Consider the following 12,019-nt stretch of genomic DNA (forward strand, 5'->3'; position numbering starts at 1 on the left):
TCAACACTACTATGCTTTGATTCTGATGCAATCTTTGCCAGGTCACACTCTATGCTGTACCCAGGATTTCTGTCAATACTATTACCTGGCCCACCCACTACAACCATGGTGTCTTCCTTTGTGAAATCTTTGCAAAGTGATCCTAAATACTCTGACACCTGCTCCAGACCAGCACCAGGTTTAAAAAAAATTGGTGACCTGGTATTCTGATCCTAGTTCATCCTGCAAAAGTTGACCAACACCTCTTCCATGGGAACTACCTAACAACAACACTTTCTTTCTCTTTACTGATTTCCCTACATTCTTACTTTTCAATTTGCTGCTGAAAGTTTGGTGTGCCCTGTCTACACCTGCAACTGCTTGAGGCTCACCAGCTTCTAACTGAAGCAACAGGTCAAATCTATTTTCCACATTCACCACAAAGCTGTCAGACAAAGTTCTAGGCCTGTTCCTCCTGTTGCCTGTTGCCACTTCCCACTTCTCTTTACCATTCTCCCTCCTTAACCTGTAGAGATCTCCCCTGGCACAGGAAGAAATTACAACCTCAGAGATTGAAGGGGACTAACTTTTGAATCAAGAATATATCACACTAGATGAGACACAGGAGACCCTGAAACAAATAAACCAGAGAGCTGCATGGCATGGTATATGCCTATATATGAAAGATTAGTGCTACATCTGTGCCTCCTACATCTCACAAATGAATGCTGGAATCTTGGGTTGGTACCTCAATCGTGGAAGGTAATGAAAGTGCTATTGCTCTATGGAAAAGTAGGGACAAATGTTTGTCAGAACTAGAAGAACACAGTTACTAAATGCTTCTCACAAGTTCCTCATAAAAATTATTTGCTATTGAATGGGAAAGGTAGAAGACACCCTCCTATCAGAGAAACAGAATTGCTTTAGAAAGTGACAGTCTTGTAGTAACAACATTACTATTGCACAACAATCACAAATGATGTTCCATATTGATTTACACTGTATTTTTTCACATCAGTCATGGTGCATCATTTGATTCATTACAGTTGCAAGTATGTAATACTTTGGTCCTGCCGTAAGTGTTAGGAAAATCACTGGAATGGTACTTCTTACATAGTACAGCTCATTTTCGCAACTGCTATCATTACATGAGTGGACATGGAGAAGTTTGATTATTAAGGACAGTGCTTGGTGCTGTGGGTTCTGTGGAAGGACAGAACTGTCAATAGAACAGATTTCACATTTTCAACAGTTATCCTGCAGTATTAGCTAAGAATATGTGGAATGCTATGTGGGACTCTGGATGACAAGACAGGAAAGGTTACAAAATCAAAATCTTACAAAATAATGACTGCCCCTATTGTAATACATGGAAGTGAATCTTGGATATCAGCTGACAAAGAAAAAAGAATGCTCTACAATTGGATGAAATGAATTTTCTTACGAACGTTAAAGCATGTACCTACAAAGGTCAAATGCTAAACAATATTATAAGATAAAAAGTTAACATATACTGTATAACTGAAAAATAAGAGCAAGGGTGCCTATGATGGAAACGGCATATGAAACAGTTAGTTCCAGAACTCAGCATATCTAAAAAATTTGAAAATCTGTATATCACTTGCTTCAGTATTTTTGTACCATTCTTTCTCATGTGAAGGAGTTTAGTCTGTAATTTTTCATGTTCCACAGATATTATGCACTGAACTTTGCATTCTGTTCCAAAACTTTACAGGTCCACTGCATGTTGTGTTCTGAAATTTTGTATGTTCAGTGTGAATTTTAATTACAAAGGTTCCAGAAGAAACGTTTATGTTATGTTTGTCATAATGTACAAAAGCAAAATATGGAGCAATGTGATAGGAAAATAAGATCTTGGCAGCTGCATCCCTGGTTTATGTGCTGAACATGAACTCTTTATTACCAACACCCACTTCTGCATGCCTAAATACTAAAACACCACTTGGATGCATCCTTGCTCAAAGCAATGACACATCCTTGACTATATCACCACCAAGTAATGTGATAAAAAGGATGTTCTTATCACCAGGACTGCAAGAAGTGTCAATGACTACTGGACAGATTATAAACTCCTTTTCTGTCAATTGAGGATCTCAATCTGCAGCAAACCAAAAAGATCTGCCCACAACTTGCTGAAACATAACAGCCCATTAAGACCTATTTAAAATGAACATTTCCCAGTCTATTTCACAACTGCACATGTATCATAATAAGTAAATTGCCTAGAAAAACTTATAACTGAAAAAATAACTGTTTAGTCGGTTAATTGGTAGGAATATTTTATATGATATGAATCTCCTGTAATTAGTAAATATAACAAATGTATTGTTAACATTTAACACCTAAGCATTTATACACTCTACAATTAATTGATAGACTAGAATTCACTCATGAGCTTAATATATAAGAATCTAGCTAATCATTAAAATACCTGGTATGTCATTTGTTTAGGATGAGAGTTTTAATTGTTAACTAATGAAATAATAATGTTAAACAATGCTGAGGATTGTTCGGGATTGTTAAGAAAATATAAATAGTGCCTGCCATGTTGGCAGGGGAAGTCAGTCTGGTTTTAGTTTTTGAGCAGTGATCATGTAGCTGCTCCTTTTGTATTGTAAGTATTGTTTGCCTTTGTAAAAATACTTTAACTTTGTTTTGAAAGTATAATAAACGTGTTTAAAATAACATAATGCAAGATGATTTTTAATTTTAACTTTTCCGAAGTTAAGATTCTTTACAGTTACTGAGAACTTAGGACTTCAGTTGCAACAGATCTTCAGAAAGGATGAGTACACAAAAACCCCAATTTATAAATGCTTAACCCTAGAATAGTGACATTTTAATAGATATGTTATATTGTGCAGACAGAAATTAAGCACTTCTAAACTTGACATTAAATCCATTGCTATAGATTACAAAGACACAATCTCAGGCAAGCTGGCTCGTCATCCAGTCAGCACCAATAGTGATAATCAGGAGTTGGTCCCATTTCAGAACATCATTTCTGAGTCAGCTAAAGAAACAATTGATTTTGTGAAGGAAAAAAGACAAGTCTGTTTTGATGAAAATAAAAAAGAAATTATGCACTTGATCCATGCCAAATGAGAAGTCCATCTATCCTTTCTTCAATATCCATCTTCCCATGTGAAGAAATCAGATTTCATGAAACTTAATGGGAAATGTCACGCACACATTAGGGAAATCAAGAGTAAATGGTGGCAACAGAAACTGAACAACTGCAAAGAGTATCTGATTCCTGGAAAAAAAAAAAAAAGTTTAGAGCATTGGAAGGAACATTTATGTATGCTTCTAAATAGTGAATAGTGCCTTCATTTTTGCTGAGGTCCTTATACATAATGTCCCTCAGCAACCCCAGAGACCAGGGATGGCACTTCCACCCATATACAGAGACTTTATCAAAGCACTCAATCAATTAAGACCAAGAAGGGCTCCTGTTCCTGATAACATATCTCTGGAATTGATACAAAATGGAGGTGCATCTTAAAGATTACAGTTTTTGCACTAATCCTCTTAATTTGGGAAACTCGAAGTACTGGATGACTTGAGGAATGTTACCATCATCACTGTCTTCAAGAAAGGTGACTGTAGTGTATGTTGGAACTACTATGGTATATCACTGTTATTAGTTGCAGGTAAAATTCTTGCAAGGATTCTATTAAATAGGCCCCAAATTATTTCAGAGAAGATTTTGCCTAAATCTTGGTGTGGTTTCTGAACCTCCAGAAGCACAACAGATGTGATCTTTTGTGCTAGACACCTCCTGGAAAAATGCAGAGAGCAACAGAAGCCTATGATGGCATGGTTGGGCAGGTTCTTCATGCTAGCACTGCATCAGGTTTGTTTCCAGTCACTCAGGATTTGAAACAAGGCTGTGTGCTTGCTTCAACCCTCCTTGTTCTGTACATGTCTACCATGCTGTATGAATCATCTCCAAACAACCAAGGCATGTAGATTAAATTTTGTTTTGATGGAGGTCTCTTTAATCTGGGAGGACTTTGTTCAGAAACACTTATGCAGGTGACAGAACTACAGTACGCTAATGACACTGTATTTCCTCCTCTAACACTGGCAGAGTTATAACTGTCAGTCAGTTGCTTTAAAACTGCAGTGTGACTGCTTTCATCTTAACATTGTGGGGAAAAAAGATCATCTTTAAACAACCTGCCCCAGGATAAACACTCTCCGAGTACAATATCTCTATCCTAGATACAGCACTGGAGCAAGTTGATCACTTTTCACATCTCAGAAGCATCTTGTCTAAACAACATACCTGTGAAAAAGATGTTGATAAAAAAAACCTTGGGCTGTCCATGCAACATTTGGATGGCTAACACACAGCCTTCATGAATAAGGATCTAAAGCTCCACATCAAGTTCATGGTTTACAGAGCTGTTGTGATCTCTACACTCTTGTGTGGCTGTGAAACTTGGACAACCCATCACTGTGAAATCAAGAAACTTGACTGCTTCCACCAAAAAAAGTCAGATATATTTTGAACATTATGAGGGATGACCATGTGATCCACACTGCAATTCTCGAGAAAGCACAGCTAAGCAGCATTGAGGCAATCATCACTGCTCACCATCAGAGATGCTTAGGCCATGTTCATTGCATGAGTGATACAAGGTTTCCCTGCCAAATCCTTTATGATGAACTGTACTCTGGCAGTAGAACTCATGGAGCCCCTCTCAGACACATCAAGGACCAGATAAAACACATCATGAATACAACTGGCATAAACATACAAACATGGGAAGAATGTGCTGTGCACTGCTTAATGTGGAGGAAAACTACACCCACTGCTGTCAACTTTTTTGAAGGGGAACTCCACAGACATGAAGGGGCCAAGCAAAAAGCAAGTAAGCTCCATGAGTTACAATGCCGCCCTCCTGCAACTATTCAATCCAATGTATGTAAATGCATGTTTTATGTAAGGACTGGTCTGTTCAGACATCAAAACACATCTGTAAGTTCAACTGAAATGATCATAATATGTAGAAAGAAGCTGTGCATACTTGGAATTGAGGTGCAGCCAACAACCAAAACAAAATAGGGAAAAGTAATCATATTACACACTCTTAAATGATTCATTTAAATTTACATTTAACAGTATGCTGCAAGATGAAAAAGAGTTTCATTGGTGATTTTATAACCACATTACAGACATATGTATCTGGAAATTAATCAGTATAAATAATCCAAGCTCTTGAGTATCTGCACTGGGTAATGATCAGCATTACTGAGTGTAGTAACTGTAATGATGCATGGAAAAATGGATGAGGAAGAAGCTACTGTTAGTTTGTGAAGGTATTGCTACTGCCATTGAATTAGGACTTAGTAAGGAAAAGAAATGAGATGTCTCTGTTGGAAGGAAAGCAAAGAGAAACAAACATGATAAGAATGGTTCAGAAGCATTTATTATTTTATTCCTACAAAAGTTACCGGTAGTTTAATGGACCTCCATGAATCTTTACTCAGTCTTATTTGATCTACTCTTTCTGGTGTCTTTACTCTATAGCTACATCCCATCAATGCCATTTTTATCTAAGGTACAGCATTAAATAGTAAAAAACTACAGATTAAGTTTTTTCAGTATTTCAAACACTCATCCAAATCTCTTCCAGAGTAACCAAATTGAAGTCATCCTCAAAGGTTTGTGTTTAAATTCAGTGATCTCGGAACACAAGGTATAGAAGGTTTCTTGCTAGCCATTTTGTGAATCTTATAGAAAAGTGCACCAAGATTAATTCATTCTTCATTACATGATACAAGAGGGTCCACAATGTAAAAGATAAAGGGTAAGTGTAAGAAATAAAAGCAAGGATATGACACTGAGATACTACAAACCTAACTTTATTTCTGGAAAGAGAGAATTACTCAAGTGTGTCAAAATATGTTTGCTTCCATTATGAAAATGTGAAATTTAGGTTTCAAATGCTTGATAAAGAAAAGTTAAGGACTGGGTTATCATCAAGAGATACATGACAGGGCAATAACCATTCACAATAGTATGGGAAGCAAATAGCTGGTGTAAAGAACTACAGTTGGTCTCTAACCGCTATTGATTCACTTTAATGCTGTGATCATTCAAAGTACCACTACCTGTCAGCTTACCTATCTGTTAAAATACTGTGGTAGATGTACAAAGCAGCACAAAATCTTGAAATGAAGTTGAAATATGGTGTCTTCTATAACATATTAACAATAAATACAATATATATATGTTCCAAGACACCTCCCATAGAAAAAAGCTCAAAATGATCTGAGTTGCAAGAATGCATTCAAAGAACCAAAATAGTGGGGAATGTTGTATCAAAAAATAAGTGGCTCAGTGAATATGGTTGTGATATACTGAGTGTGAAAGTATTTTTCAAACTGCTCAGATTTCAAAATGAGGGAGAATAACTATGTCTTTTCACTGCCAAAAATAATTTCTTACTACCTAAATTGTCAGATCTGCTGGCAAATTATAGCCACTGGCTTTGTGTGTTTAACTTCACAGTTTGTGAAAGAACTTTAAAGACAAAGCAGTCTAAGAAAAATATGTACATACATCTCTGGACACAAAGCAAGGGTTTTAAAAGTTCCAATGAAACAGCTTCCTGTGTGCATCATAAATTAAGAGATACACTTTTCCATCTAATAGGACACACTGTAAGTCTCTTTGCTGGTGGTTTTCAAGGGAGCTAAAGAAAAACCAAATTAAAACATGTATGCTAATTAGGTGGTTGGAAACAGAAGCACGAATTCAGTTTAAAAAGCAGTGGAAATTTTTCCAGTGGGCCACTCTTATATGATTCCAGATAAATTTTTGGTCATATTGAGAAACATTTTAAGACAGGAAATAATTCTAAAGCCGCAGGATCACATAGATGCACTTTAGAATTCTGGAATTGTCATTCATCCACATTGAATCTGTGATCTGGAAAAGACAGTGAATTGGCACTTCAAGTTTGTCCCTGAGCCGCAGTAAAAATTGCTGTTTCGAACAGTGTGCCGTAGCGCGTTGTGTGAAGCAGTCGCCCTCCATTTCTGGTGGTGGCGCCACTGTGGCAGTCACAGCTTTGGTGTCTCCCTCTGGTGGGAAAGGAGAAAGGTTGCCTGTTCATGTGCATTTAAGGGGTGCTATGAGCTCGGCAGTTGGTCAGTCTGAGTCGGTGCAGTCTGAGGAGTCTGGTCAGTTGGTCAGACGGGTCAGTGTGGGGCAGTCAGTGTCTGTCTGTCATCCGGAGTGCTGGTATGTGTTAGGCTGCCAGTCTGCTTGAGTTTGCTCTGTCTGTCATCCAGAGTGCTGGTATGTGTTAGGCTGCCAGTCTGCTTGAGTTTGTTCTGGCAATGATCATTGGCGGTTGGATCGATCAGTTGGTCGGTCGCGCACTGAGACACAAAATGACTTGTCCGTCTTGAGTGTTGGCACATGTTAGGTTGCCATGTCGCTCCAGTGGGCCGCGCCGTATATTGAGGGTAGTGGCTTTGCGGCCAACATGAGAGCAACAGGAGTCAACCCATGACATCAGTCTGGCCGGCGTGAGCTGCAACGCCGTGAGACGGGAGATCGGCATGCCTTCCTGTATCTGTTGAAGCGGCTGGCAGCAGAAGGTTCAGGAGAACGTTTTGGGGGTGCTGCGCCAGGTCTTCACCAGACATCGCAGTTTATTAAAGGTTAAGTGATTCGTGATATGTTGTTTCATTTGCTTGTTAAAGTCTACTTGTTTTCTTGGTCAGTCTGTCGTCCGCATATGTTAGGCAGTTAGCGTCTGTCTGTCTGTCTGTCTGTCGGTCTGCCATACGTTAATCTGTCATGTTTGTCAGATTCGGTGTTAACGAATTTATTACTTAAGGTGTAAAGGCCGAATTCCTGAAAGTTGTTTTTATCTTGCCTATCATCTTGAGAGGTGGTATATGTGTAATTAAGAGCATGTTTGTACATTTTATGTAAGACTGTGTTTCATGGGTTTTTATTTAAATGGTCTACATCTACATCTACATCTACATCCATACTCCGCAAGCCACCTGATGGTGTGTGGCAGAGGATAAAGTGACTGAAGTACTAAAACCTCTAGCGAATTGGCACTTCAAGTTTGTCCCTGAGCCGTGGTTAAAATTGCTGGTCATTTTAGTATATAAAGTTGCCACCCTTCCATCGTAAGAGTTTTGTTTTAAAAACAAGTTGCAATTTCGATGACAAGTAATTTTTATAATGTGAGTGTTTTGTACCATTTCCATCCCTCCTACGGGGTGCATAGTTTATGTGTTTGTGTGAGTTGTTAAAATTTTTAGTTTAAAGTAATCTGGTGTGTTGCAGATTTGCACCAATGTAGTCTTTCAGAGGTTCTTGTGAGTGATCATGACTACAGCCATGTTAAAAGGGAGTGGCAAGGTTCTCAGCTCAAAAGCTCATACTGTAAAAAAAAGTGTTATTTCTGCCACTGAATAAATTGTAAGTTGATATTTAGAAGGTGTTTTCTGATTATAATTTTTAAATCTGTTTTTTTTTAAAAAAAAAAAAAAAAGAAGAAGAAAGGGTTTTTAGGAATAAAATTTCCATTTGTTGGGAGAAATTTGTTTTCATCAGTTGCCCACTGGCAGCTACTTCCACACTCATATAGTGTGATTAAATGTGTTAATGTTCTTGATGAAACGCTAGTAAATAAAGTACATTCTTTAAGAAAAGATTTTGAAAATAAATCCATGGCTCCGTCCCCATGAACGAATAATCTTTCAGTGAATCAAAGTAACAATTACTATCCAAGTATCTTACAGAGCTTGGAGTACCAGGTGGTGTTTGCAGAAAAACCAGAAAAATTAAGCAGATGCTTGTTGAAACACTATGTTTTGGTGTTACACATAAATATTAAAATGTTTCAAGGCTACTAAATAAGCATTGCAGCACTAAATGGAACACTAATCCGAGCTTAAGTTTCGCAAAGAACTGATTGAGTCTTCCAAGTTTGAGAAAGAAGTGCTAGTTTGTTTCAGATTAAATTATAAATTACAGTTAATTTTCAGTAATAACAAATCTATCCATTCATAAAATATGTTTTTTAATATATACTTTAATAATGCAATATATTTTATCTAGGTAGCTAAATTATTTTTTAATTCCATTAAGACACAAATGATTATAAAATATATATTGTACAGGATGTCCCACGTAAGACTGGTTTGCCTCATGCCCGAGGTTCAAGTAACAGTGAACTAACTAAAAAAAGAGTAGATAATAGTAATGTTAAAAAATATGTTTTTACCTGTTTGTAATAGATGCTGGAAGTGATGGTCACAGGCATCCAGGCATTGCTAACTTCATGTGATGTTGTTCCTAGTGACACACTGTAATACTGCAGATGTGATAGTGTTAATATCTCTATGAAAATTTCACTTAAAATCGCCTGTTGTGCAAGGATTAACAGCATACACTTTGCTATTTAGTGTGCCCCATAAATAAAAATCACACGGTGTTAAGTCCAGGGACCTTGGGGTCGGAGGCCTCTACTGACAAGTCTGTCTTCAGGAAATATTTTGATGGGGTCCATACTTCGCTTGGGTGTGTGAGTGGTTGCTCCATCATGGAATACTGCATGCAGCTTCTCTGCATCTATTGCACATAGAAAGATTCAAAGATCTCTAAATATTTGACACTGTGTAAGGTATAACTGAAAAACCTGGAGTCAATAATGCGCATGTCAGACAACACACACCAAACACATATCTTCTCTGAGAGGAGAGATTCTTCTTGCAGAATATGTGGGTTGTCCTGTGACCTGTATCTGCAATTCTGAGACAAATGAAGCCAGTCTCCTCTGAGATGGTGAACTCAAGAGGTCCAACTAACGATTATCAATTAATGTTAACAGCCAGTCACAATAATAAACTCTTTTTTTCCTGGTCCTCAAATTTCAACTTTTGCACCACACTCATGCAATAGGCTTTTAAATCCATATCTTCTAGTATACAATGACAAGATGTACAAGATACACCAACCTGCTGTGATAACCTCCATAGCAACTTTTGAGGCCTTCTTGTAATGCCCTTTTGAATTATGTCTATATTTTCAGGGGTTCTCACAGTGGGTCCCTCATTCCTCTGCACATTCTGAATGGATCCTACAGCCCTCCATGTATAGTACAAATATTGAATAGTGCAGGTTGTGGGTAGTACCAGTGTAGTACCAGGATGCTTCACTTGAAACATTGCCTTATATTCCTTTATGCGACCTGTAACACTCCACAATATCGATTCACTGTGCTAACGGAAACTGATCCATTTCTGTAACACCTTAACAACACAGGCTTCTTGCAACAACTGATCCACAAACAAAGAGCTGCACTCAACTTTCCAGTAAAATTCAGTGTAGCCAATTTTTGAGCCAGTGTTGCCACTCCACAAGCAATTTGGCTAAAGATGATTAACCAGTACCTGAAGCATACTGGTTTTATGTTAGACACCCCAATATGGTAATTATGTTCTTCATTTAAATGTTTTATAAGTATATTAAAAATGAGAATGTATCTTACAGTTCTTGTGAACATTTCATGATTTCCAGAAACCTTCGTATTTTATCCTTCCAAAAATTATTATGTCAGTGTTTGTCGATTCCAAAATTAAACATGTCCTCTTGTAGTTTACAAAAGTCAACATGTCCATTAAACATATATTATTGTTTATGAAAACTAGCAATGTATTTTATGGCAACTACCACATATCCTTTGAAACTATTTTCTGCATTTAATTTATTTTTCGTACATTTTTAATTTCAATATAAAATACCCTAATAGTTATTCCGGTTTTCCCCATTTTCCTTAACAATGATCTGTTCATTTTTGGAACTAATTGTCGTATATAAACAGAAAAACTGAAGACAGGTTAATTAAACAAGTAATCAGTTACAAACACCTACACCTACACATTCACACGAACACAACTCTCACATGCACGAGTGCTGTGTCTGGCTGTTGTGGCTAAGCTGAGTCACCATAAGTGATCCTGATGGAAGCTGCAATCCGGTGGTGGGATGAGGTTTGTAGAGGGGGAGGAATAGTGAGTTTGGGTGGGGGAAGGCCTAGTGCTGCTTGTGGGAGCAAGGAACATGCAGGGATGTGGTGGGGACAGGGTAAGTCTCTAGGTGCAGTTGGAAGGTTTGATGGGAATTTGGGGTGGAAAAGAAGGGAAATAGAGATCAGGGCACATTAGTGGAATAGAAGGCAATGTTGTGCTGGAGTGGGTGCAAGAAAGGGATAGGTAAGTGGACAGGGACTAGTGGAGGTTGCAGCCAGGAGTTTTATGGGAACATAGGATATATTGCAGGGAGGGCTCCTATGTGTGCAGTTCAGAAAAACTGGCGTTGGTATGGAGGATCTAAATGGCACAGGCTTTAAAGCAGTGATGGATGTGAAGCATATTGTGTTGGGTAGCATGTTCAACAGCTGGCTGGTCCAGCTGTCTCTTGGCCATAGTTTGTCAGTGTCCATTAAAGTAGACAGACAGCTTCTTAGTTGTCATGGCTACATAGAAAACAGCAGTGTGTTGGTAGCTTGGTTTGTAGATCACATGACTGCTTTCACAGGTAGCCGTGCCTTTTATGGTATATGAGGTACCTATGAACTGACTGGAGCATAAGGTGGTTGTGGTTGTGGTTGTGGTTGCAGCATCTGAGCAGGTATTTATTGTTGCTAAGTCACTGTGATTGCCATCCTTCTATGACATAGCTAACCATATGCTAAAATTAATTACAGCCAATGCACAATACTCACCTTTACGCTGAAATAGTTATTTCATGTTTCTAATTTCTTATTACATAAATAACTTTTCGTTGCATGTATAGTTTGTTGATAAGGAGATTTAAGGATACACAGCACTCCTCTGGAGTGGTATGTATCGCCACAATGTTGTTGCAGAGCCCCTATTCTTAGTACTTGACTTTGCTGCCCCATAATCTGTCTGCTAAAGACAGGCTGCATGCTAAAGCTTAATGCTTTCTGATTCCTTGCACTTTGGGTGT

The sequence above is a fragment of the Schistocerca cancellata genome, chromosome 10, assembly GCF_023864275.1.
Source record: "Schistocerca cancellata isolate TAMUIC-IGC-003103 chromosome 10, iqSchCanc2.1, whole genome shotgun sequence".
Lineage (NCBI taxonomy): Eukaryota > Metazoa > Arthropoda > Insecta > Orthoptera > Acrididae > Schistocerca > Schistocerca cancellata.